Source organism: Anas acuta, chromosome W (assembly GCF_963932015.1).
Source record: "Anas acuta chromosome W, bAnaAcu1.1, whole genome shotgun sequence".
NCBI classification, from domain to species: Eukaryota; Metazoa; Chordata; class Aves; order Anseriformes; family Anatidae; genus Anas; species Anas acuta.
In genome coordinates, this window is record NC_089016.1 from 12,497,823 (window position 1) to 12,523,455 (window position 25,633).

The 25,633-nt window shown below is 50.0% G+C and overlaps 1 long non-coding RNA gene across 1 annotated transcript in view; it reads right to left on the reverse strand.

Annotated features, from left to right (window-relative positions):
• Nucleotides 1–25,191, reverse strand: part of LOC137846977 (uncharacterized) — a 209,431-nt gene extending 184,240 nt beyond the window's left edge. The window contains exon 1 of the long non-coding RNA XR_011090692.1: nucleotides 24,359–25,191. This is a non-coding gene — a long non-coding RNA (uncharacterized lncRNA). The remainder of the gene's footprint in view (nucleotides 1–24,358) is intronic.
• Between the last annotated feature and the right edge of the window lie 442 nt (nucleotides 25,192–25,633).

Sequence of the window (25,633 nt, forward strand, 5' to 3'; positions counted from 1 at the left end):
ATGGAGTTGGAACAATTCTCTAAGAATGGCTGAACTTCAAGCCATGTCTGGACAGACAATACAAATTGGTTGCCGAATAACTAACCGATCCACTTATAATTGGCTGACTGAAAATAAGACAGTTTCACCAAACCTATAATTGTGTACTGTCTACTGTCTTTGGGGTTACAGAGGCACAGAAATATTATTTGAATTCATGGTGTTATAAATGGCTCAGGATTCAAATTAGGATTAAATGAAAAATAGGATTTATTAGAAGAATATAAAGGAATAGAGGTAAGCAAACAGCGCTGGGTGCACCGGGAGTCTCCGCTCCACCAGGACGCACACCAGTTACATCAAGCAGCTGATTTTTATGCACCTAGACTAATACATATTCATTACTACTTCTAAAAAAATAGATTATTATAATTAGCTTCCGGGGTCCAGTTCCTCCTACTGGAGCATGCGCATCAGTCTCCTCTGGGGGTCTCTAGGGGTCTTTCATGCTGAAGGCTCGTAGTCTTCCTCTCACCCTTTGTACTCACTCGGCACTATTCCAAGTTTATGGAACACTCTCTGTACACTCTCCGCAGGTCTTGTCTCCCAACCGTCCTTCAGCTTCTTTTTTCTTCCTCTTAATCTCTTGGCCCCCTCTGGCCAGATACCAAGGATCCACATAGTATCTCATAACAGTCACCAGCAGTCACCAGTTATTATCAGTTGTTCTGAAACTCCCAAACAGCTTGACGACTCACAAGCAATTAAAACATTCTTTCCCAGCTATTCACAGTCATCTATATAACATCTATAGCAGTGTTAAATCAATCTCGAAGAAGACAGAAAAAAAACTGTAACCGTTAGAACTAGAAGTCAGGAATAACAAAAGCAAACAGGTTCATGAATTTAAGGAGTATTTTCTGAAGACTTGATAAATTGACTAGAATGAGGGGGAGACTGGGACACACTGCATCTGTGGTTCAAGAATTAAATTGCCAGTGCAGGGCCCAGAGGCAGACAGGATTCAAACAGAATTATTCTTTATGGACACGAATTTATGGACACGAATTTATGGACACGAATTGGAATTGTTAAAACATTCCTCACACAGTGCAAGGGGTAAGCATTTTACCCAAGAAGCCTTAGTTTCCAGCATAAGTTTTGTTAGTTGTTTCTTAATTTCACCATTCATTCACTCTACCTTTCCAGAAGAGGAGGGGTGCCAGGGGCTGTGAAAATCCCACTCAATCTCTAAGGTCTGCTTTAATCCTTGCAGTAAAGCTTTACACCCATTCAGTCACGTGGTCAATTAGGACGAACAAGTAACTCAGTAAAGTCTACCTGTATACTTTGGAAAGGTCAAAGCCCTGGCTCCCGTCTCCTTCTAGATAGGTTACAGAAGACCTTTTTATTTACCTTTTGACATATAGTACATCCTCTGCATGTGTGCTTCCCTAAAGTATATATTCCTACACAGGCATGCTTTCTTAGAACAACATCACACATTGCTTGCACCTCCCAATGACTCTCTTGATGTAAAACAGTTAATATTTGCCTCATTATCACTTTATTCAGCATTTCTCTCCCATCAGGGAGTATCGATTTTCCTTAAAATGATCCACATATTTGTAACATTAATACCTCCTTGGGAGTTTGTAATTGCTCCAAAATCTTTCGAATTTACCCAAATAGATAGGTGGCCCTGTAAACTCCTGAGGTAAAATTGTCCACCTATATTGTTGCTTCCGCCCCCATTTCAGGGTCTTTCCAGTCAGAGGTGAATATACATGTATGTTTGCTCTCAGGGCCAGAGAGCACTCCATTAATAACACTGTTATTCCAGTCTAACAATTTACTATTTGAATGCCCAATTTAATCATCAAATCCCTTCCCAACAAGTTGGTTTCCGCCTTGGATACATACAATAATTGCCCAGTGATCATTTTATCCCCTGGTCTCAGCTTAGTATTCCCCAAAAGTGGCACTGTTATCCCAGCCCCTTCTACCCCCATCACATTTAGGGTTTCATTAGTTAATTTAATCCCTGATACTTTACAAGTCAGTAATGACTTAGCTGCCCCAGTGTATTGGGTTTGATGGCAAGGTTCGGGGCGGGTGTGAGGGGTGTAGGGGTGGGAAACTGCAGTGGCAGCCCCCGTGAGAAAAACCCAGAAACCTCCCCATGGTAGATAAGCCCCAAAGGGGCCCACTGCTGCCCAGAGCCAAGCCATGAACAATACAGTCCGTGCCTCTGTGAGAGCACATCCACGAAAACAAACAAACAAAGAAACAAACAAAAACCTGCTGCTCAACAGCAGTTGGGAGAGTGTAAAACCCCCCCGCAGACACCTAAGTCAGTGCAGAAGGAGGGGGAGGAGGCGCTCCAGGCGCTGGAGCCGAAGCCCCTCTCCGGCCGGCCGCTGGAGAGGCCCCTGGTGGAGCAGGCTGTTCCCCCACCGTCCCCCTCCCCGATGCTTGGGAAACTGAACAAACACCACAGCAAATATGCAAATATACCAAAACTTCTAGACTGTTACTTAGATAATGCCTACATCACCTGTTGCCTTCAGGGGGCAGTGGCGACCTGGTTCAGGAACGGCACGGCGGCCAACCCCGGGCCGCTCGGTCCATCGGCTCACAGACACCAACGTGGTGGATGGCAAATGGCGTTTATTGTCGAGTCACATGGGGTTATATACCCGAGGCCCATAGCGTCACTTCCGCTTGCTTACATCACAGGCCACACGCCACTGTCCATCAAGGGAGGGGCTCCACCTTTCCGTACATCGCGACATCTTCCGGCCGCCAGACCCTAACTACCCACATTTCCCCCCTCCCTATGCACAACCAAATTAGCTAAAATATAACAATCTTAAGACGTAGACATCATAACTTAACTAAAAAACATAAGGCACAATAACCAGGAGAAAACTAAGAGGTAACTGGTAACCCTGAGTAAATACACTCTTAAAGTAGTTGTTGGTGTTCTACCAACATAATGTTAACTTTCTCTAACCAACTTTTAACAAACAACACAAGCATATTTAGTATACAAGGTCCAAAGATAAGATCACACAAACGCATTGCAGCCCCCCACCCACGGAGGCCGCTTCGCTGGTGTCTGGATTCTGCCAGTGTGGAACTCTCAGGCTTAGACAGGACGCTTGCTGACTTATTGTCTTCTCATGTCGCCGGGGTATACAGACTACGGGGGTACCCGATGATCCGTTCCTGTGAACAGAAACTCAGTTTTCATTAGTTTTGTTCTGAAGTTGGGGCGTCGGCTGTTTGGAGCTTCTCTGGCCGCACGAGTTGCCATACCTTCGTGGGCCCTCAGGCCCTGGACTTGCGCCCGGGGGGTGATCACTGTTGGGTCCGTACCCATTAGCCGCTGCAGGCTAGAGCCATACAGTGTGTGATCCGTCCCAGTTACTTGGGCCAGTTGTCTCATACAGTTGTCCCCCCATTCTCGTTTAAAAATGATCATCCCACCCCCGTCAAAGATCAGTCTACAAGTTTATTTTATATCAAACGGGAGCATGTCGTCTCCCCTGAAAACACCATCTATGACGGTGGAGACCATTGCAGAATGAAGCCCTTTATCCACAATGGCTTTAACAATCGCTTGTACATCCTTAGGGTTTGTTGGTGAGTGAACCCTCTGCCCCCCGTCTGTCACCCAGACCGGCAACGCTAGCATGCCCGATAAAGCCAAGATGGTGCACGCAATCTTAATTTTCCTCCAATCTGTGAGAGGAATTTCTCTGCCTCGCGGTGCAGCTTTATTTCGGATGGGGATATTTTTGCTATCTGTCCCCATTTCCTCCTCCGAATTTGAATCGGTATCTGATCCGGAGTCAGAGCTTGACTGACTGCTCACCTCCACGTTCCGGTACCCTCCCATCGAGTTCCGGCCCCGCCCCCCACCCCTGCGGGCGGGCCGCTCCCTGCCTCGTGGCTCGCCCCGCCGCCTTCTCAGCGAGGCGTTTGTGCCACAGGAGCGTGTTTTTGGATGGCCGTTCCGATCGGCTCTCTGCCCCTCTCTCACACTTCTACCTCCTCCCCGGTCGTCCCCGCAACCGTTCTCTTTCTCGCATTTCCACGTGTTAGTAAAACCTAACACTTCATTTCCGTTCCCGCCGGAGGCTTCTTCACCCGACTCTTCGTCTCCTAGTTCAGCACCGTACTGGGGCGCACATGGCCGTGGTCTCTCCCAGATTTCCCCAGGCTCTGGTTCCCCACCGGCATCCCTGGCTTCCTCAGCCGAGCCACCCCATAGCTTCCACAACTTTGATACGACCTTCACAAGGGTTTCCATCTTCCTTGTTGGTCCGGGAGCTTCCTCCCCGCCGGGCTGGTCCCGCCGCTCCGGCCGCCGTTCACCCGAATCCAGGAGTTTTCCCGGGTTTCGGCACCACTTGTTGCCTTCAGGGGGCAGTGGCGACCTGGTTCAGGAACGGCACGGCGGCCAACCCCGGGCCGCTCGGTCCATCGGCTCACAGACACCAACGTGGTGGATGGCAAATGGCGTTTATTGTCGAGTCACATGGGGTTATATACCCGAGGCCCATAGCGTCACTTCCGCTTGCTTACATCACAGGCCACACGCCACTGTCCATCAAGGGAGGGGCTCCACCTTTCCGTACATCGCGACATCTTCCGGCCGCCAGACCCTAACTACCCACAATCACCTTTCCCTGCTCATTCAATTTCAAACAGCTCTAATACTACATGCCACACCTTTAACACCTTCAGCAACCCTTTTAACACTTCCTTTATCTTTCTCCAGCCCGTACTTTTCTAATACCAGCACCAAAGGCTCAGTCAGAGTCCAACTTAATTCCATACCTTTTCCCTCCAAGATACTGAAACAACATATCAATCAATATACCATATTTCATCCCATTTTCCTTCTTTCCACAAAAACAACATTGACTGTAATATGGTGTTATAATTAATAGTTCCATTTAGGGGCCACTCCGCTCCATCCTCTAGTTTATAAAGTGGCCACCATTGATTGCAATATTTGATAAGAGTTCTTTTACTTTCTGTACCCTCTCACCCCACTGTATCCCTCCAATGTGTTAGTATACATCCTAGGGGGCTTTTCCTCGGGATTTCTTTGCTTTAAACTTTTTCTATTGTAATCTACAGTGGTTAATATTCCACTGTTTTCCTAGAAGCTCTTTACTAGTCAATCCCAATCCCTCCAGAATCCACAATATATAGATACACAAGTAAAATCAGACCACTGTAAATTAACTGCCTGTAGACAATTACACTGAGGACATTTAAACCTGGTGAGCCGATAATATGCCTGGGCAAATTTTGTTCCCTTAGACATACACCTCAATGGCAGTCCTTATATTTACATATTTACATATTAACATATGTATAAAAGAATAACAAAAAATGCCCAGGCTTTTATATATATACAATGTACAGTTATTATTCCAGTTAGAATTATTCCTCAGCAGCTGCAAACATTATGCCAGTTGCCATTAAAGCTTGCCTGTCCTTTTCTTAAAATCACAGACATCCCCGGAGTTAATGGGGATGGCCACATATTCCATTCCTGGCTGGGGTCCCCCCATCTCTATTTCTCGTAGGGGATATAATCCCTCCCTTAAAGCAGATTTCTGATTTCTTGCCCTGCTTCTGGTTACCGGCCCCTGTGTTTCATGATCCAATTCCGATTCTCCTGGATTAGCTAATTCGGGGAGTCCAGTAAGGATGGGAGCCATTGGTGCGGGCGGTGGAATATAGGGTGGGGGTGGTGTCGGGACTTCCAAGTCCTTTCTCTTTTTATCCCGCCCTCCTTTTTCTTTTAGAGGATATAGATGCATCCTCGTATCTGAATTTATCCAGAGGTGCGCATACTCACTTTCTTCCAGACTAAAGGGTTCCTTTGAGTTTACATAAATATTTAGGCCTGACAAACCCAATCTTCAAAAGACCCAAATACAGGCCAGTAAAGGTGGTCTCCTCGAATCTGTTTACCACCCCAAACTTCAACACAATAAGGTATCATTTTTACTTTATTCCTTCCCCGCGTAAAAGGGGAATCCTGCCAATTTTTCATCATTAATCCCGGGGTAACGTAACAGCAGACGTTACCCCACCCATGGGACCAGAAGGCTTACTCTTCTTCTGTCCCATCTTCCGGAACACCTTCACACACACACACATGGATCGCTTCCCCCCTTTTCGTGGCCCAGTCCCTCGCGGGATGTGGGAACCGCAACTACCGAGGGGTCCACACTCGCTTCGTCCGCAATTGGACATCTCGTTTGTTGTGTTCCAGGATACCCAACCCCAACCGAACGGATCACCGGCCTATACTTACCCACCCTGTGGGTCTTCGTTCGGTCTTCATGCACAAAGGTTGCCTGTCGGTGAAGGATTTGAATGAAAGTAGTCCTAGCGAAGGCCGCTGAAATCAGCCGGGCGCCCCCTCTGAAGGTCTTTCAATCAGATTGCCTTCATCCGAGTCACGGCACCAAATTGTTATAAGTTAGACCACACAATTTACTGGTCTATTGAAATTATTTTATTAATCAAGTAAGCAGACACAAGCAAAACAGCGCTGGGCAGCTGGGGAGTCTCCGCTCCACCACGGCACGCAACTTCCCCTTTCCAGTGTCGCTGTTTTATAGCATTCAAGTTCTGGCTTGTCGAGACCTGACTTGTCGACTTGTCGAGACTTGTTCTGAGGCTGCGCAGTCTGTTGTTGGGGGTCGTTATTCTTCTTCCGGTGATCATGCGTTGTGCTTGTGTTCAGGTGGGGGCAAAATAGGATGTCTTGCAGTGGGTGGGTGGTATCTTACAAAATCTTTGTTTTAACAGGGATGTTTACCCAACCCCCTTTCCCCATTTGTCCCCATGTTACAATGCCGTGAGTTGTGAAACCTTATCTCCTCAGTAGATTCTTTAAATTCTCAAGGACAATGAACAAACCCCTACTAATTTATCACAGTCATTCCCAGCCTCGAGTTCTACAACATCGAAAGACTCTCTAATATAGAGAGCCACACCACCACCTCTTCTGTGCTGCCTGTCCCTTCTGAAGAGCTTATAGCCAGGCATTGCAGCACTCCAGTCATGAGACTGGTCCCACCACGTCTCCGTGATGGCAACCAAGTCGTAGCCTGCCCGCTGCACGATGGCTTCCAGCTCCTCCTGTTTGTTACCCATGCTGCGTGCATTGGTTTAGATGCACTTCATCTGGGCCATTACCTTATCCCCCGGCCTTGCCATTGCTCCCCCTGGCACAGCCCCAACAATCCTTGCTTCAGCCCCATCCCCCTTCCTACCTAGTTTAAAGTCCTCTCAATGAGCCCTGCCAGCTCCTGGCCCAGGATCCTTTTTCCCCTAAAAGATAGGGACCCATCTGAGGCCATCAGGCCAGATGCTGAGTAAAGTGCCCCATGATCGAAAAACCCAAGATTTCTGCGTTGGCACCAGCCCCAGAGCCACGTGTTCAACAAGTGGGCTTTCCTTGTCCTCTCTGTACCCCTCCCTGCCACCGTAGGGATGGATGAAAACACCACCTGCACTCCTGCTCCATCCACTAACTGACCCAGCCCCCTAAAGTCTCGTTTGATAGCCTTCAGGCTTCTCTCTTCAATGTTGTCACTGCCCGCCTGGACTATCAAAAGAGGATAATAATCAGAGGGGCGTACCAGGTTGGGAAGCTTCCTGGCAATGTCCCTGACCCTGGCCCCAGGGAGGCAGCAGACTTCCCTACAGGTAGGGTCAGGCCGACAAATAGGGCCCTCTGTTCCCCTAAGAATAGAGTCTCCCACAACAATAACCCTTCTGTCTTTCTTGATGGAGGCAGTCCTGAGGCGTGGAGTTGACCTCCTTGCCCTAGGCATCCTCCTGGGAACACTTGCTACCTCTTCCTCAGCTACTGGTCTGTCGAGCTCCAGGGCCTCAAACCTGTTGCGTAAGGGCACCTGGGAAGGTGGGGCCGGAAGGGGAGGGCATCGCCTGCGATGTCGAGCAGGGACCTGTTTCCATTCCTCCTCAACTCCCAGATTCCCTCCCTCTGCCCGACGGCTACAGGGCAGGGGGTCCACCCCCATTTGGGGTGTCTCACCTCGGTACCTCTCCTTGAGGCCCTGCAGGGAGTTACTCCACAAGTCTATCTCTCGCTCACACTCCCTGATACCCCTCAACCTCTCCACCTCTTCCTTGAGCTCCGCCACCATGCAGACCAGGTCATCCACCTGCTCGCACCTCACGCACGCAGTTTCTCTGCCTCCCGCTGATGGCAGCAACAGGCTCAGACACTCCTTGCATCCGGTGACCTGAACCGCTGCATTTTTTAACGGGCAGTCGGTCTGGGTGTGTACCGATTTCCTGGAAAGCGCACCTTGCCTGGTGGAGACCATTATCACCTAGCTAATGGCTGTCGTTAAGGAGGTGTTCGTATGGGCGGGGGAACGCTCTGCCCTTCCTGCACGCCCTGCCTGCGCGAACTGCCGTGCTAACTGCCGCGCCACTCCCTTCTGATGTGCCACGCCCTGTTTTCCCACCCTGTTTGCCGTGCTCCTGGTCGCTCGCGCTCCGTAGGGGCAGCTTTTGAACGGCTGGGGAGGGGGCGCTGCTGGCTCCGCCTTCGCCTCATCAGCCTCCCTCACGAGGGCTGCCGGGTCCTGGCGGCTCCCTCAAGTAGGCTCGATGCCGGAAAAATTAGCCCTGCCTGGCTCGATCCCCCGCTCCGCTGCAGAACGTGTCTGCCCCGGAGCCGATCGCCTCGGCAATAGTTGATGCTACAGAGGAAGGGATTCCTGTCCAAAGGGCCCTGGGCAACCTGATCTCATGGGGAGCATCCCTGCTTAGGTCCAGGAGGTTGGCAATAGGTGATCTTTAAAGTCCCTTCTAACAGGAGCCATTCTCTGATTCTATGGTCTCACTAGCTATACCTCAAGCATGACTCCCACGCCATCAGCCTTCCTGTGGTCTCTCACCTGACCAGAACAGAAGGTGCCTCGCCATCATGTTCAATGCCTTGTGCATGCTTCTGGCCTTTATGGTCCCTATCTGTGCCACATTCCTCCTGCAGGTCCGTCAGCTCCAGAGACAGAAGTGGCCTCCTGTCGCGTTAAGGGGTGTAGCTGATTAACCGTTATGGGCCCGGTTGGATTCAGAGTACTGAACCAGTCGGACATTCACCAAAAATACATTAACCGTCTGGGGATCCAGTCAGACATTCACCAAAAACGCATTAACTGTCTGGGGGTCCGTTCAGACATTCACCAAAAACGCATTAACCGTCTGGGGGTCTGGTTAGATTCAGAACACTGAACTATCACGGATAACCACCCTCACCCTAGTTGCACTTAATGAGAGCTATCACAATGCAATCAAGTATGGTTTATTACAGCAACAGATAATCAGGTTCTTTTGGATTGCCGGTGATAGTGACTATCTGCAAAAGCAAGCTAGTATGCATGAAATACACAGGTGTTATAGGTGTTACAGATGTTATAGATGTTATAGATGGTATAGATGTTATAGATGTTATAGATGGTATAGATGTTATAGATGTTACAGATGTGTTAGATGTTATAGATGTTACAGGTGTTATAGATGTTGTAGGTGTTATAGGTGCGCAGCCTAGAAATAAACACATTAAAAGGATCAAAGACTCTATAGAGATTTATAAGCAGATATTCAGATCTCACCCAAAGGCGTCCCAATGGGGGGGGAAGAGAGGCTCAGCCCGTCGACTGATCCCAGGAGTCAGGAGGTCCTAAGGATGTTGTATGTCCTCGGGATGGTATCTCCCCTAACAATGGTATCTTCCCTAACATCCCCTCTCTCTTGGGCCAATTTATATTATTTTCTATCTTCTAGGTGGAGCTTGAGTGGCTCTAGTCAAGCATATCTTAGTTATGATTGGTGTAAAGTTTTCCCGTCTCCGTTTAAAGTAATAGGCTCTGAGAAATTCAGGGCGCATGCTCAGTGAGGGGTGGTCGCACCTTGGAGGCGGGTAGCTTTTGGGATGGAGGTGTGTTTTGGTATTATAATGATATTATAATGAGCAAAAAGTACACTAGGGTACAGCATTTGTCAAAACATGACAGGTCTTTGGCTTAGGGTGGCAAAAAGTGCAGCTTTGTGCACAAGAACAATCGAGGCCCCACCTGATTACAGAGTCTAGCCGTGGTGTCTCCACTCCACTCCACGCTCCATGGTGTTCCTTAGAGCTAACACACCAAGTTTCCCCAGCGCGATAGCATCTAAGGTTGGGAGCCTAGGGAACGCTCAGGTAATGCAGTTATGCCCTACCCTGAAAGCCTCTTCAATGCTGTACCTTTTCCTTAAAAATGTGAATGTTAGTTTTATTTTCCTAGTTACTTCAGGCATTTACACCACACCTCCCAGCCTCCTTCACATCTACATGCCTCCTGCATGCCCAACAGATCCTGAGGCACACCTGATCCCATCACAGCATTCCCAGCCAGCTCCTCCTTGTGGCCTCTGATCTGATCATATACCTGTCACCTCACATGCCACTTCCAATGCCATACGACTGCTTCAGGACCTCACAGTCCCTGCCCTACCCCAAGCATAAAAACCACACAAGGTAGGGGTAGGAGTGGGGTTGAAGCTGAGATGTGCTGTGTGCATGGTGGAGGGCTTTGGGAGTTAGGTGTTCATGTTAATGTTTAGGAATTAGTGGTCACATTCCAGGGTTAAAGGAATGGCAAGGGCTTCAAGGAATTGTTTGGTGTTGTGCCTAAGGATCCTGCTCAGGGTTTAGAATAAGGGCAAGTGTTGAGGACTTCAGTTTAGGTCTGGTTTGGGGCCTAAGGCTAAGGCCTGCACTTTTCTCCTTGGTTAGGCTTAATCATCCTTCTGCTTGCTCCTCTACTAGAAGATGGGTTTGACATCGGTCATCTCCAAGTTCTGAGGAATGTCTTTGATCCATCTGTCCTTTCCAAGGTATTTGATATAGGTCTTATGACAATGTCAGCATCTCCACTAGCACCTCTCTCACCCTTCCCACACCACCGCTAAGAAACCTGAGGATTCACCGGGGGATGATGAAGGTTTGGAAAGAGCTTGGTTAAGATCTGTGAGGTGGGCTGTTCTGTGCTTCACACAGAAAATGATGACTGTGCCATAGAAAACAGTGACACTCGTGAGGACAGAAGAGCAGGTGGATATAGCCTTGGGCCTGCCAACACAGGAAACACACACATGAAATCTGCATGATTAGGAATTGGAAGATTGGATACAAATGGAAATTTTGAAAGCAAGAGTATCACCGTGGCACTGCAGAACAGCTCCAGCAATGGGGCAAAACCACACAAGGGGTGCTTGACACAGGGGCCACAGAACTGTAGCTGGGAGGAGGAGAAAGAATTGGTGTACATGAGAGAAATTCCCCTGGTTCAGGTACAGCTGCCTTCTGGAGTCAGGCCTTCCAATTCTTGAGCCTTGCAGAGAACAGGGGTGGCATACAGCCCAGGGCTGACCATAGGACATGGCCCCCAGCAGGAAGCACTGCGGTCATGCAGAAGGTGCAGCTGAGAGTGCTGCCACCTCTGTGAGCAAAGGGGGTGCTGTCCCCAGCCAGGAAGCTGGCCAGCATCTGGCGCAGGGTGCAGGAGCTGTACAAGGTCTGCAAGGAGGACAACTCTCCCCCAGAAAGAAGGCCACGGGCATCGGCAGGTGTTTGTTGGGAGGCACCAGCACAGTGATGAGGGTTTTCCACATCCCAGTCACCATGCTGGTCAAGTAAGAGGGGAAGAAGAGATTTGTGTATGGGTAGAGGATCTCCCAGATAGGAAATTGATGAGCTGGTTCATCAACTGGAGAACCAAGGTATAAATGTAGAGCTTGGGAGCGTGGTTTAGTGATGGACTTGTCAACACTAAGGTAAAGTTGCCTGATCTGGGTGACACGTCCCAGAGCAGTGTCAGGCACAATGCAATTCTTTTTGCCTTCTGCATCTATAGCACAGGAAATAGGACTTTGCCCTACTCCATTGACTGGGCAGGTCTTTTCACATCACTCAATGTAGGTTTCTGTAGCTGGAAGGGGACATATTCCCAAAAGCGGCCAAGCTCATGGGTACAGCTTCAGCCAATTGAAGATATATTTTCTTTAGTTTTCATCCTAAGTTTGCCACACAAGACCCAAGAGAACCATGGATGTCCAGGTGTCTACTAAGATTTAGGACGAATTTCTCAGATTCCAATGGTCATTTCAACTTTTATTTTATTTTATTTTATTTTATTTTATTTTATTTTATTTTATTTTATTTTATTTCACTTTATTTTATTTTTTCCCAAGGAATCCCTGACTCGTTCTAGAAAGGGTTTCATGTGCTGAACTGTGCTGCAGTTACAGGGACAAAGAGCACTGCTGGTAGTGGAGTTGTCTGACTTCCAGAACCTGCTTTTCCTCCTAATGCAAGTCTCCAAAGAAGTCACCCTGGATCAGTAGCAATAGGAGAAAAATGCTCTAAACTGAAATGCAGCAAAATTCAACCTTTGAAACAATAAAATATTTTTATTAGTTGCTCTTTGAAATCTTCTTCCTTAATTACATCTTACAAGCTCTGCAATTAGCTGTATAAGGCATGAAGGCTTCAAGACAACTATGTAAGAGATATTTGGAGTTTCTGCATTTTAATAAGTTCCATGGTATATTTTTATGCTCAGTCTATGAAGCTCAGGTACATAGAGGAAAGTGATGTAACTGCTTGAGCAAGTAAAGTCAGAAGGACAAGTTGAAGTGACTTGGATTATTAATGGGCCCCACTGAGGGCTGTTACTAACAAAGCCTCCCCAGGGACTTGTTAGGGCAGATAATTGGAGGCCATGGTTACAGACAGGCAAAGCACTGTGCTGAGAAATGTCTTGGATGGCTTTAGTGAAGCAAAAGAGCCAAGGCCTGACCCCTGGAACTGGGAAAGGAGTCACATTCCTCCTGCTGGGCCATCAGATCCTGAGGCAGAGCTGAGCTCTTCAAAACACTCCCATCCATCTCCTCCTTGTAGCCCACAAGCTGGTCAGATCCATGGCCCCTCACATTCAGCTTTGTATGCCACGTGACTGCAGAGCAATCTCATGGTACCTACCCTTCCTTATGGGCCAAGCACCTTAAGTGCTTAAGAGTAGGGTTAGGAAAAGGGTTGGATGTGAAGAAGTTAATGCAAAGGAACCGTGACATTGGATGTTAGGCTTTCATGTATGAGATTAGGGACTAGGGCTCAACTTTCTGTGACAGAGATTAATCAAATTCGTAGTGGAAGGGTTTGGTGTTCGGCTTGTGGTGTCAGGTCTGGGGTTAGGGTATGTACAAGTTCTTTGGTTTAGGATTTTGTTTAGGTCTACGAGAAATCTAGGGCTAAATAGAGTGTGTTAATCATAGCGTTAAGGGCAGGGATCAGGATGAAGAAGAGAGTAAGGGTGATGTAATGGGGCTGTGGACTAGTTTTGGCTTCAAGGGATCTTGTGGTCAAACATTAGAGCAGTGGATTCCTGTCAGGGTGTGGAGTAGCATGTAGCTTTATGGATTAACGTTACAGGTTAAAATAGGGCAAGGGCCTCACATGACTGCTTTAAGTCTACTTTATGGTAGGATCAACATTACCTGAACATTCTTACCTCTGCAAAATCATTAGCTTCTGCTGTCCACGCTCCTTTGCCCTCCCACAAATCTCACATCTCTGTTGGCCAGGCTTCTCCTGACTTCCCCATATCAGTCATCTTCTTAGGGGAAGTTTGGAGAACCAGCATGGAGAAGGAGAGAAACGTCTGTAGGAGCACCCTGCACAATGTGCCCAGCAGTTCTGCAACACCACAAAAGCAGGCCTGAAGGATGAGTTTAGGCAAAAGCTGACACCTCTGACATGACAACCCCTATCCAAGACCTCTTCCTCTATGGGGCCTACCAGGTACTTAGAAAGAGGGGATCTCACAAACTGTGTGCAGAGCAGGTGCATCTGAAAGATGCAGAAGACCAGCAGATGTGAGCCTAAAGGCACAGATCCCAGCCAGAAGTCAAGGGTTGAGCTGTCGGCTACTTGAGAAAGAAGTCAACTCACAGCCACTTAACAGCCATTAGCTTCCTACTGGGCTGACAGCTTCTGAGGCACCTCTGCCCTAATAATACCAGACCTACAAAACACCCCCTTTTGGGGCCAGGACCTGCCCAGGTAGAAGTGAGCTGGTTTTCATCCTTCAAGCCTGCTGGGCTCCAAGCCTCTCTGACACTCAGGAGCCAGTTCCGTGCCAGTCCTGGGAGGTGCTAGGGCAGGAGGGACCTTGCAGGCAATGTTCCAGCCCCGTGCCTGTTGGCGGTCTCTCAGCTCCTTGGGCACAGTGAAGAACTTGTTTGCATCCAGAAGCCATGAGCCTGAAGCTGGCCTAGCAGACACTCAGGGGAAGCACCTTCCCAGCACCAACCCTAGCCCCAGCCCCAGCTGGTGGTGCTGCTCTGCATAGCGAGGGGCTGTGGTGCCCAGGGCAGGGGGGCACTCTGCAGGGCTGTGCTGGGCAGTCTGGGAGACAGACCCAGCTCATGGGATCACTGCCATTGCCCCAGGGCTGCAAGGAATCACTCGCCAGGCTCCTTTGCTGGGGCTTTTGTGTGCCCTGGGGCTGCAGAGTTCTCCCCTACCTGCTCACACCAGACTGAGCACATGAGCTCTGGTCAGTCCACCTCAGACAGGTTCACGCTCTGTGGGCTACATTCACTGCTGCCCCTGGGCTCACAAATCCCCATCAAAGGAGTCTTGCGAGAGATTTGTTGCAGCCCTGGGGCAATGGCAGTGACATTTCCTTGTTTCTCACAGCCTTCTCACAAGTATTTCTCCTGGCCCTCCCCACTGCCCAGCACTGCCTCTCAGGTGGCACTCAGTGACACTTCAGAAGGGTCTTTGGGCTTCCTCAATTGTCCTGGTGCTTATTATCACCTTCCTGGCTCCTTCCCGAGCTTAGAGGGAGCCTTCTTGTCCATCAGGGGCACTGCACTGGTTCTGGCTTGGACAAAGTTACTGTCTGCAGACCACCCCCTGTGGTGCTGTGTTTCTGATATGTGACCAGAGCAGTGTTGGTCACCCATGGCTGTAGTCGCTGTTCCTGAGCAGTGCTGGCACAGCATCAAGGCCTTCTGTGCTTCTCACTCTGCCCCAGGAGTCAGTTGGCTGCAGGTGGGCAAGAGGCTGTGAGGGGAACCTGCTGTGACAGCTGACCCAGCCTGAGCAGTCTGAGCAGCCCATGCACTCCTCAGATTCACCTTGTTTGTTAGCTGAAACGACCTTGTACAGTCATTTTATAAGGTTCTAATCACTACCCACTGAGCACCTTGTCCCTGGAGATCCTCTGACATCTCCTGGAAGCTCCAGATTCCTCTCCAGGCTGGCATCAGCCATCATCCCCACTGCAGGGGGTGCAGTCTCATGCTGATGAGTCCAACACCAGTTGTCATCTGCTTGGGCAAGTGCCCCCATAAAGGGAACTCTTAGTCCTGCCCTTGTTTCCCCACAAACCACCCTGGGACTTTCATCCTGTGTCCTTCACTCCATGAAGATCCCCAGAAAACAGAAGAGAAGGGAGCAATCCGTTGGCTGTGTTCCTGATAGCACATTTGGAAGAGGTGTCCCGGCTTCTGGGTTTGCCCTGAGCAAGACCCTATTATTACTGTGGTGCTAGCAGGGAGGCCACCTGTGATCCAGGGCTGCACAGTGCCTGCTGCTGCCTGCAAGGACAGGGATGCCACTGCAGAGACAACAGGACTGTCACCAAAGTACACAAGATATCAGGGCTTACCCAGAAAGAAAAAGAAGCACAATGTGGAAGCCAAAAGAGAGCAGCAGGGAAAAGGCCTCGTCCTGCTGTTGGCCATGGCCATGGCTCCAGGGAAGCAGCAGCCCCGACCCGAAGGCAGCAGAGAGGCAGAGCCCAGCAGGCAGTGAGGGGCAGCCCCGAGGGCCACCGGGGCTTCTCCTGCATGTGTCAGCTGGGCTCTTGGCCCTGAGCCCCTTCTGTGTGCTGGGGCTGCTCCCCCAGCTCCAGAGAAGGGAAGAAAGAGAAGCTGAGACCTATGAAATTCACAAGGTAACTTCAGTAGCTGTATGTATACAGGAAGCCGGTTTCTATAGGTAAATAACTGACAAGTATGAGACTAAGAATAACATTATTTAACCAAAGTTAAATTAGTTAGATAAAATAATATTACAGGCATTTAATAACAGAAGCAATATTTTTCTGGGAAGAGATGGAATTTCTAATTATAGCCATATTATTATAGGTGAATATGCTGAAGATGTGTCTGTTCAAGTAGAGTCCTCACTGAATCCCTTAGTTCCTGGTTCCTCATGCTGTAGATGAGGGGGTACACTGCTGGAGGCACCACCGAGTAAAGAAATGACACCTCCACATCCAGGGATGAGGAAGTGAAGTAGGGGGGCTTCAGATAGGCAAACATGGCAGTGCTGACCATAAGGGAGACCACGGCCAGGTGAGGGAGGCACGTGGAAAAGGCTTTGTGCCGGCCCTGCTCAGAGGGCATCCTCAGCACAGCCCTGAGGATCTGAATATAAGAAATAACAATGAAAATAGAACAACTAAATAATACAGAAATACTTAGTACAAGTGCACCAAATTCCCTTGGATAGGCACCTGAGCAGGAGAGCTTGAGGATCTGGGGGACTTCACAGAAGAACTGGTTCACAGCATTGCCGTGGCAAAGGGGTAGAGAAAACGTAGTGGCCGTGTGCTGGACAGCATAGAGAAAGCCACTGCCCCAGGCAGCTGCTGCCATCTGGGCACAAGCTCTGCTGCCCAGGAGGCTCCTGTAGTGCAGGGGCTTGCAGATGGCAACATAGCGGTCGTAGGCCATGACAGTGAGAACATAAAACTCTGCTCCAATGAAGAAGGCTAAAAAGAAGACCTGTGCAGCACAGCCTTGATAGGAGATGGCCCTGGTGTTCCAGAGGGCATTGGCCATGGCTTTGGGCAGAGTGGTGGAGATGCAGCTCAGGTCGAGGAGGGCGAGGTTGAGGAGGAAGAAGTACATGGGGGTGTGGAGGCGGTGGTGGCAGGCTACGGTGGTAAGGATGAGGCCGTTGCCCAGGAGGGCAGCCAGGAAGATGCCCAGGAAGAGCGCGAAGTGCAGGAGCTGCAGCTCGCGCGTGTCTGCAGCTCGCGCGTCTGCGACTGCCAGCAGGAGGAACTTGCTCACAGAGCTGATGTTGGGCATTTGCTTTGGACATGGAGACTGCAAAATGAGAAACAAATATACATATATAGAGTCTTATAATTCAATGAATTCCCAGTGAAAGCCTTACATTCCCCGTTTCCAAGAGGATCTTTGTCTATCTCCCTGTCTCGAGCCCTGCTTTGTGCTTGCTGAGTATCCTGTACACAGCAGCCACCTCTGCCCATCAACCCCCATAAGTGCCACTTATGCTCCACTGCACTGACAAATGTCATTGCTGTGGGGACAAAGCTCAGCCAGAGTTCATATTGAGGAGGGCTGCTCTGTCCATCCCCTGCTGCCCAGCTGCTGGCTGCTTGCAGCACTCACCTGGGGGATGGATGCACACAGAGGTTGTGCTGAAAAACCACATCCCCTTGTCTGCAGGACCTAAAGAACAGCTCAGAAAAGCCCTGGTGCAGTCTGTAAGCAGAGAGAAAAGAAGGGATATTCTCATGTTCATCACTAACCTGTTTGTGTCTCAGTTCAATGCAATAGGAAGCTCAGTCACCAGTGCAAATCCAACTACCCCATTAACATAGAGCCTGCCCCAAAATCAGAGCAGGAAGAGGCAGGCAGAGAGTGCCGAAAGTGCCTTCTCTTTTCAGGCAGCTCCTGCCCTGCCCTTCTGCTGCCCAAGGCCCTGGGCTCCCCAGGGAGGCTGAGTGCAGGGACCCTGTTCTGCACCACAGCCATGGGAAGCCCTTCCTGCACCCCTGGCTTCTCTTTCCTCCAGGACCAAAAGCTGCATTGCCCTCCAGCCAGAGACTTACCGGGTGCAGGGCTGGAAAGTGCTCTCCCCCAGTGAGCTCTGTGCATCCTGCCACTTCTGCCTGACTTTTAGCACTCTGTCTCTGCATGCAGTGCCCCCAGCCCTGCTGCGCTGTGCAGAGGAGCTGCTCCTGGGCACAGCTGTCTCTCTGCACCAGGGCCCTCTTGCCACGAGCTCTCTCTGTCCCACGAGCCCAGCCCAGCTCAGCAGCACAGCACCAGCCCAAGGCACTGCAATCACCCCTCTGGGGGCTTTCCTGATGAGCCCACGAACCTCAGGCACTCAGAGACAATTGAAGACATCTCTCCAGAAGTGCAAGTCAGAGGCAAGTTTCCTGCAGTGTCCCCCTGAGGGCCAGCACTGACACAGCCTCCCTTGGAGCTCGTTAGAGCAGAACATTCGAGGCAGTGAGGGAAAGGAGACAAAGGCAATGTGGACGTGACACTGATGTGTAGACAAACTGGATGTGTGTCAGCATGCACAAGGGCCAGACCTTGACCCCCAGCTCCTTGGAAGGGAGATCCTTTCCCTTCACACCTTGCTCAGGGCTCTTTGTGGGGCAGTAGGAGATGGGGTTGTGCATGGCCAAGTGCAGGAGAATGGTATGACCCCTGCCTGGTTCATGGTTGGGGGCGAGGAAGCAATGAGGCCCTGGTGCTTTAACGATCAGCTGTCTCCTCAAAGGCCTCAGTGGCAGAGACAACAGCCATAGCCATGGACACAAAGACTTGAGTCCTGTTGGGACTTTCAGCCTTGGTAGAGCCCTTGATCCTCTCCACACCAGGCTGTCCTAGGGACTCCTAGACCTGTACCTCTTTTCCTGCTGGCTGCAGACCCTTTTCTGTGTAGTGTTACCCTGGATCTGAGCTGTGTCTGATAACTAGGATGTTCTTGGTGGCCATACTCCTCGTAAGGGAGCTCTGTAGGAAGCTGGCCTAGCTCTTGCTGAGCAGGCATTACTGCTCATATGGCATCCCTCGTGGTGCCCAGGCCCTCCTGGGCACTGCTCACTCAGCAGGGTCCCATTCTGCCCTAATGTGTGGGGTTCCTCTTCCTCTGTTTCAGGACTGGGCTCTTCTCCTTGTAAATGCCAAGAGGTTTCTGTAGGCAAAATCCTGCAGTTTCTCAAGGTTGCCCCACACTGATGCTCCATTCTGTCAGCTCTTCATGTCTACAGGCAGACAATTCAACCTTTGTGTGTGATTGTGCTATATCTGACAAGACAGCAGCATCAGGAGCTGCAGGAAAGTTTGGATAATATAGGAGTAACCAGTTGAATGGAATTGCAGCACAGAGCCACAGAAGTGTAGGGAATGGAAAGCTGCCAGGTTCCACCTCTTCTGTGCTTCCTTCTCATGCATGCTGTCAATTTGTCTGGAGGTGAGTCCTGAATATTATGGGGCTGTGCAGGTCAAGCCTTGCGCCTGCTGCTTCCCACTCATGGACTGAAGCAGAAGGGACAAGATAACCCATCGTGGGGCCTTCTTTCTGTCTGGGTCCTCCTGGGTTTGGAGGCAGAGGGGATCCCCCAGTCAGCATGCCAAGCAGGTGCCTTCTGCTGGCCTAGCAGGGCCACTGGCAGATGTCAGCCCAAAAGTGCAGATCCCAGGGAGAAGGCAAGGCTGACCTGCCACCTCCAGACAGAGGTGACCTCACAGTCCCTTTCCGTGACACGTTCCTGCTGCTGCCCTATCCACTGCAGAGGCAGAAGTGACCTCACAGTCACTGCCTTAGTCACATTCCTCCTGCTTGGGCAGGAGATCCTGAGGCAGAGCTCACCTCTCTCTTGTCTTCTATGGACTTGGGCTCACCTTTCTGGTTTAGAGAGTAAACAAAGTTTTAGTTGGAAGGTTTGGTGTTCTGTTTGTGGTGTCAGGTCTCTGGCTAGGGTATGGGCAAGCATTATGGTTTAGGGTTTTGTTTAGGTCTGGCAAGAAGTTGTAGTGGGTTTACGTGGCAAGGTTTTGGTAGCAGGGGGCCATAGGGGTGGTTTCTGTGAGAAAGATCTAGAAGCTGCCCCATGTTTGGGAAGGGCCTCATTGTTTTCCAGAGCTGAGCCAATAAGCGATGTTGTTTTGTGCCTCTGTGAGAGCATATTTAAGACAGGGAAAAAAACGCTGCACCACACAGCAGCCGGGAGAGTGAAGGGAGTGAGAAAACAGCCTTGCAGGTGCCAAGGTCAGTAAAGAAGGATGGGGAGAGGTATTCCAGGCACCGGAGCAGAAGTCCCCTGCGGCCTGTGGTGAGGACCATGGTGAAGCAGGATGTCCCCCTGCAGCCCATGGAGTACCACGGTGGAGCAGGGTTCCACGCTGCAGCCTGTGGAGGAGACCATGCAGGAGCAGGTGACCTGGCAGGAGCTGCTGCCCGTGGGGGACCCAGGTTGGAGCAGTTTTCTCCTGAGGGATGGCCCCCGTGGTACGGACCCATATCTGGAGCAGTTCTGGAAGAGCTGCTGCCTGTGGGAAGCCCACGCTGGATCAGTTCATCAAGGACTGCATCCCATGGGTGGGACCCCACAGCACAGGGGACAAGAGTGACCGAGAAGGAGCGGCAGAGAAGAAGTGCTGTAGACTGACCATAACCCCCATTCCCCCGTTCCCCTGCGCCGCTCGGGGGGAGGAGGTGGAAGAGGGTGGATGGGGGGAAGGTGCTTTTGGTTTCTTTCCTTTGTTTCTCACTTCTCTAGGTTGTTAGTAATGAGCAATAAATCTTACTACCTCCTTAGTAAGCTGAGTCTGTTTTGCCCATTACAATAATTATTGCATGATTTTCTCGTCCTTATCTCAACCCTTGAGCCCTTTTCACATATTTTCTCCCCATTCCTCTTTGAGGAGGGGGAGTGAGAGAGCGGCTGTGGTGGAGCTCGGCTGCCCACTTGAGTGGAACCACGACAGAAGTCTAGGGATAAACAGAGCATTTAATATTAGTGTTAAGGTCAAGGAATTAGGGTGAGCAAGAGAGTAAATGCAAGGGAAAGGGGCTCTGCGCTGAGTTTTTCTTCAGGTAATATTTTGAGTTCTGCTTTACAATAGTGGATTCCTGTCAGGATGTTGCACTAATGTTTAGGTTTAAGGATTATTGTTATTGTTTACAGGCCTTACAAGACTGAAGTCAGTGTTACAGCAGCATCAACATTACATGAACCCTCTTACCTCTACAAAGGTAAGCTTACGAGCTCCTTTTCCCTTCTCTTCCCTCCCCCAAATCTCACATCTCTCCTGGCCAGGCTACTCCTAACCTCCCCATATCAGTCATCTAACTGAGATCAGCTTTCTGATGGCTGTTATTATATCAGAGTACCTGTCTCACCTCTGTTGGCTACTCTATTCTGCGGTATTAGACTGCTCTAGACTCTATATTCCAGACTCTGTTGGCTATTCTAGTCTGTTACTACGAAAGCCTCCCATGGGAACTGTTTGGGCAGATAACTGGAAGCCATGATTATAGACAAGAAAAGGCACTGTGCTGAGAAATCTTGGTTTGTTTTGGTGAATCAGAAGGTGAAGGCCTGACCCCAGCCACCGGAGGGGAGATCCTGCAACACCACCACCCCCATGTCTCACTCTTCCTGGGGTCTGTGGGATAGTGGGCGATGCCCATAATATCATGTGAAGGACAATGGTATGACACCTTCCAGCATTTGCGAAGGGTTGAAAGGAGAATTCATAGTCCCAATGCCATGAGTAAAACACATCTCCTTATAAGCCATGGCCAATGGGATAAAGATGTCAGTGCTGCTGCAGCCTTCCATTCTTGTCAGAGCCCTCTGCCTTCTCCTCTGCACACTTTCCTGTGCTGTCCCACACTTCTCTGAAGGCTGCAGACAGAAACTTCTCTTCCCCACCTTGCTCTCACTCTGGTATTCCCATGATTTCACTGCTGCCTCTCCACTCTCACCAGCTGTTCCTTCAAACACAAGGGCATGGGCTGATCCAAACTCCCCCTGGGTGATCTCTGGACCCACAGCACCAGTTCCAGTGCCTCACCTTTAAGTCAAGAATTTCATCTGACTATCGAATCTAAATCTACCCTCTTGAAGTTTAAAACCATTCCCCTTGTCCTACCATAGAGTCATAGAAATCATAAAAAACACAAATTTGGAAAAGACCTACAAGACCATTTAGTCCAACCTTCTTATCACTAATACTACCTACTAAGCTACTGAGCCATATCTCCTAGCACCTTGTCCTGGTGCTTCTTGAGCACTGAGGGTCAGTGAGTCCACCACCTCCCTGAGCAGACCATTCCAGTTCCCGACTACTCTTTCAGAGAAAAAGTTTTTTGTGATACCTAATCTAAACATCCCCAGGCACAACTTGTGGCCATTTCCTCGAGTCTTATCATTAGTTATCTGAGAGAAGAGGCTGACCCCCACCTCATCACAACCTCTCTTCAGGAAGTTGTAGAGTGCAATGAGGTCTCCCCTGAGCATCCTCTTCGCCAAAGTAAATAATCTCAGTTCCCTCAACCGCTCCTCATAAGACCTGTGCTCAACAATTTGGTTATCCTTCTCTGGACATGTTCCAGGACCTCGATGTCTTTCTTGTAATGAGAGGCCCAAAACTGAACACAGTGCTCGAGGTGTGGCCTCACCAGAGCCGAGTACAGGGGGATGATCACCTCCCTGCTCCTGCTGGCTGCACTATTTCTAATACAGGCCAGGCCTTCTTGGCCACCTGGGCACACGGCTGGCTCATGTTCAGCCGAGCATCCGTCAACACTCCCAGGTCCTTTTCCTCTTCACAGTCTTCTAGCCACTCTGCCCCAAGCCTATAGCGTTGCATGGAGTTATTGTGGCCAAAGTGCAGGACCCTGCACTTGGCCTTGTTGAACCTCATCCTATTCACCTCAGCTCAGCAATCCAGCCTATCCAGGTCCCTCTGAAAGGCCACCCTACCCTCATGCGGATTGTCACTACCTCCCAACTTGGTGTCATCTGCAGACTTATTGAGGGTACACTCAATCCCCTCATCTAGGTCATCAATAAAGACCTTAAACAAGATAGATTGCAGTACCGACCCCTGGGGGACACCACTTGTAACAGGATGCCAGCTGGACTAACCAAAATTCTTGGTTAAAAGCTCTGAGGAGAGCCTTTATGGGCTTTGTATGGACAACGGTAGCAGTGTCAAAGGTAATCATAGAAACATGGGAACGTAGAATCATAGAATGGTTTGGGTTGGAAGGGATCTTAAAGATCCTCTTATTCCAACCATCCTCCTACTAGACCTGGTTGCTCAAAACTCATTTCAATCTGTCCTTGAACACTTCCAGGGATGGGACATTCACAGCTTTTCCAGGAAACCTGTTCCAGTGCCTCACCATCCTCAGAGGAAAGAATTTCTTCCATATATCTAATTTAAACCTGCCCTCTTCTAGTTTAAAGTTTAAGGACAGATCTTACCACAGAGTGCTAAAGTTAAAATGTTATAAGCATTAGACCAGTTTAATAGTTGCTGTTCACAAGGTCGACGTTTTGGACCTCAGGTCTGTTGGGCTTGTTTTCAGAAATATGTTGTATAGTACATTACTTACTCCATGTGTTCCCATTGGTCTGACACATCAAACTCAAGAGTTAACTGTACTGGAAGCTGAAGTGAGTCTAACTGGGAAAGAGTGGCAAATGCAACCCATTGGGACTGGAATGGAGGCTTTGCACAACCTTGACATAGACTACTTCAGGAAGGGTACATCAAAGATCCACAAGGGTATTGGTGGGCTTTTGCCTTAGCTGCATTGGAGATGGAGGACTTTAACCAGTTGTGTCTACCTTGCCCACTCTTTCAGAGGACCCTTCTGCTCTGGAGGTGCTGATGGCCAATGAGCAGCAGGTGCCAATCGCTACCACAACAGTATTGCACTGACAGAAACTCCCTGATTCCCTTGAATGACCTGGTCCATTGACTGGAGAGCCAAGGAGTGATCAGCAAGGCTCTCACCCTTTAACAGGCTCATATGGGCAGTGCAAAATTCTAATGGGGAGTGGAAGATAATGGTGGACGTCTGTGGCCTGAATGAAGTCCCACCACCACTGATTTTGACGTAAAACAAAGCAAGGTCAAAGGACCTACACAGGAGATCCTGAGGCAGGCTGCCCAGGTTCAGGGGGACCCCTGCTCGGGGATGGGCTGTGTATTGGTCAGTGTGTGGTGAGCAACTGCACTGTGCATCTGTCGTGGTTCCACTCAAGTGGGCAGCCGAGCTCCACCACAGCCGCTCTCTCACTCCCCCTCCTCAAAGAGGAATGGGGAGAAAATATGTGAAAAGGGCTCAAGGGTTGAGATAAGGACGAGAAAATCATGCAATAATTATTGTAATGGGCAAAACAGACTCAGCTTACTAAGGAGGTAGTAAGATTTATTGCTCATTACTAACAACCTAGAGAAGTGAGAAACAAAGGAAAGAAACCAAAAGCACCTTCCCCCCATCCACCCTCTTCCACCTCCTCCCCCCGAGCGGCACAGGGGAACGGGGGAATGGGGGTTATGGTCAGTCTACAGCACTTCTTCTCTGCCGCTCCTTCTCGGTCACTCTCGTCCCCTGTGCTGTGGGGTCCCACCCACAGGATGCAGTCCTTGATGAACTGATCCGGCGTGGGCTTCCCACAGGCAGCAGCTCTTCCAGAACTGCTCCAGATATGGGTCCGTACCACGGGGTCCATCCCTCAGGAGGAAACTGCTCCAACCTGGGTCCCCCACGGGCAGCAGCTCCTGCCAGGTCACCTGCTCCTGCGTGGTCTCCTCTCCACGGGCTACAGGTCTGGCCCGGAATCTGCTCCGGCGGGGGTCTTCCACAGGCGGCAGCCTCCGTCGGTGCAGGGCCACCTGCTCCACCGTGGTCTCCTCCACAGGCTGCAGCGTGGAACCCTGCTCCACCGTGGTACTCCATGGGCTGCAGGGGGACATCCTGCTTCACCATGGTCCTCACCACAGGCCGCAGGGGACTTCTGCTCCGGTGCCTGGAATACCTCTCCCCATCCTTCTTCACTGACCTTGGCACCTGCAAGGCTGTTTTCTCACTCCCTTCACTCTCCCAGCTGCTGTGTGGCGCAGCGTTTTTTTCCCTGTCTTAAATATGCTCTCACAGAGGCACAAAACAACATCGCTTATTGGCTCAGCTCTGGAAAACAGTGGGGATTTTACCAAACATGGGGCAGCTTCTAGATCCTTCTCACAGAAACCACCCCTATGGCCCCCTGCTACCAAAACCTTGCCACGTAAACCCACTACAGTTGTGTAGCACTGGCTTGTGAGTTTATAAAATTACTGGTCAGGTGACAAATCTGTTCTTTGTACTAAGCATCGCCATCACCTCCATTCCTCAGGAACCATCACTCAGAAACTATTAAGAATTATGCTCTTCACCTTTTTGCCTTAGGAAGCCAATCTAGGGGAGGAAAAGGGATGTACACTTCTCCACTTCCTCACCTCCCCCTTCTCCTCCAGGGTAATTACACTAGCTCTACAAAGCTCAGAATATCCATGGGATGGTGCTACTGTGTTGTCTCCTGAATGTGTTTCAACTTTTGTTTAAGGATAAACAACTCCTTAAGAATGCCCTCCAGAGACCTGCCCCAAGGCCGGAGAGTTAGGAGTGGCAGGGAGCATGGGAGGATCTGGGTAGGCACCTACAGCAGTGGGCACCTCCAGTGCT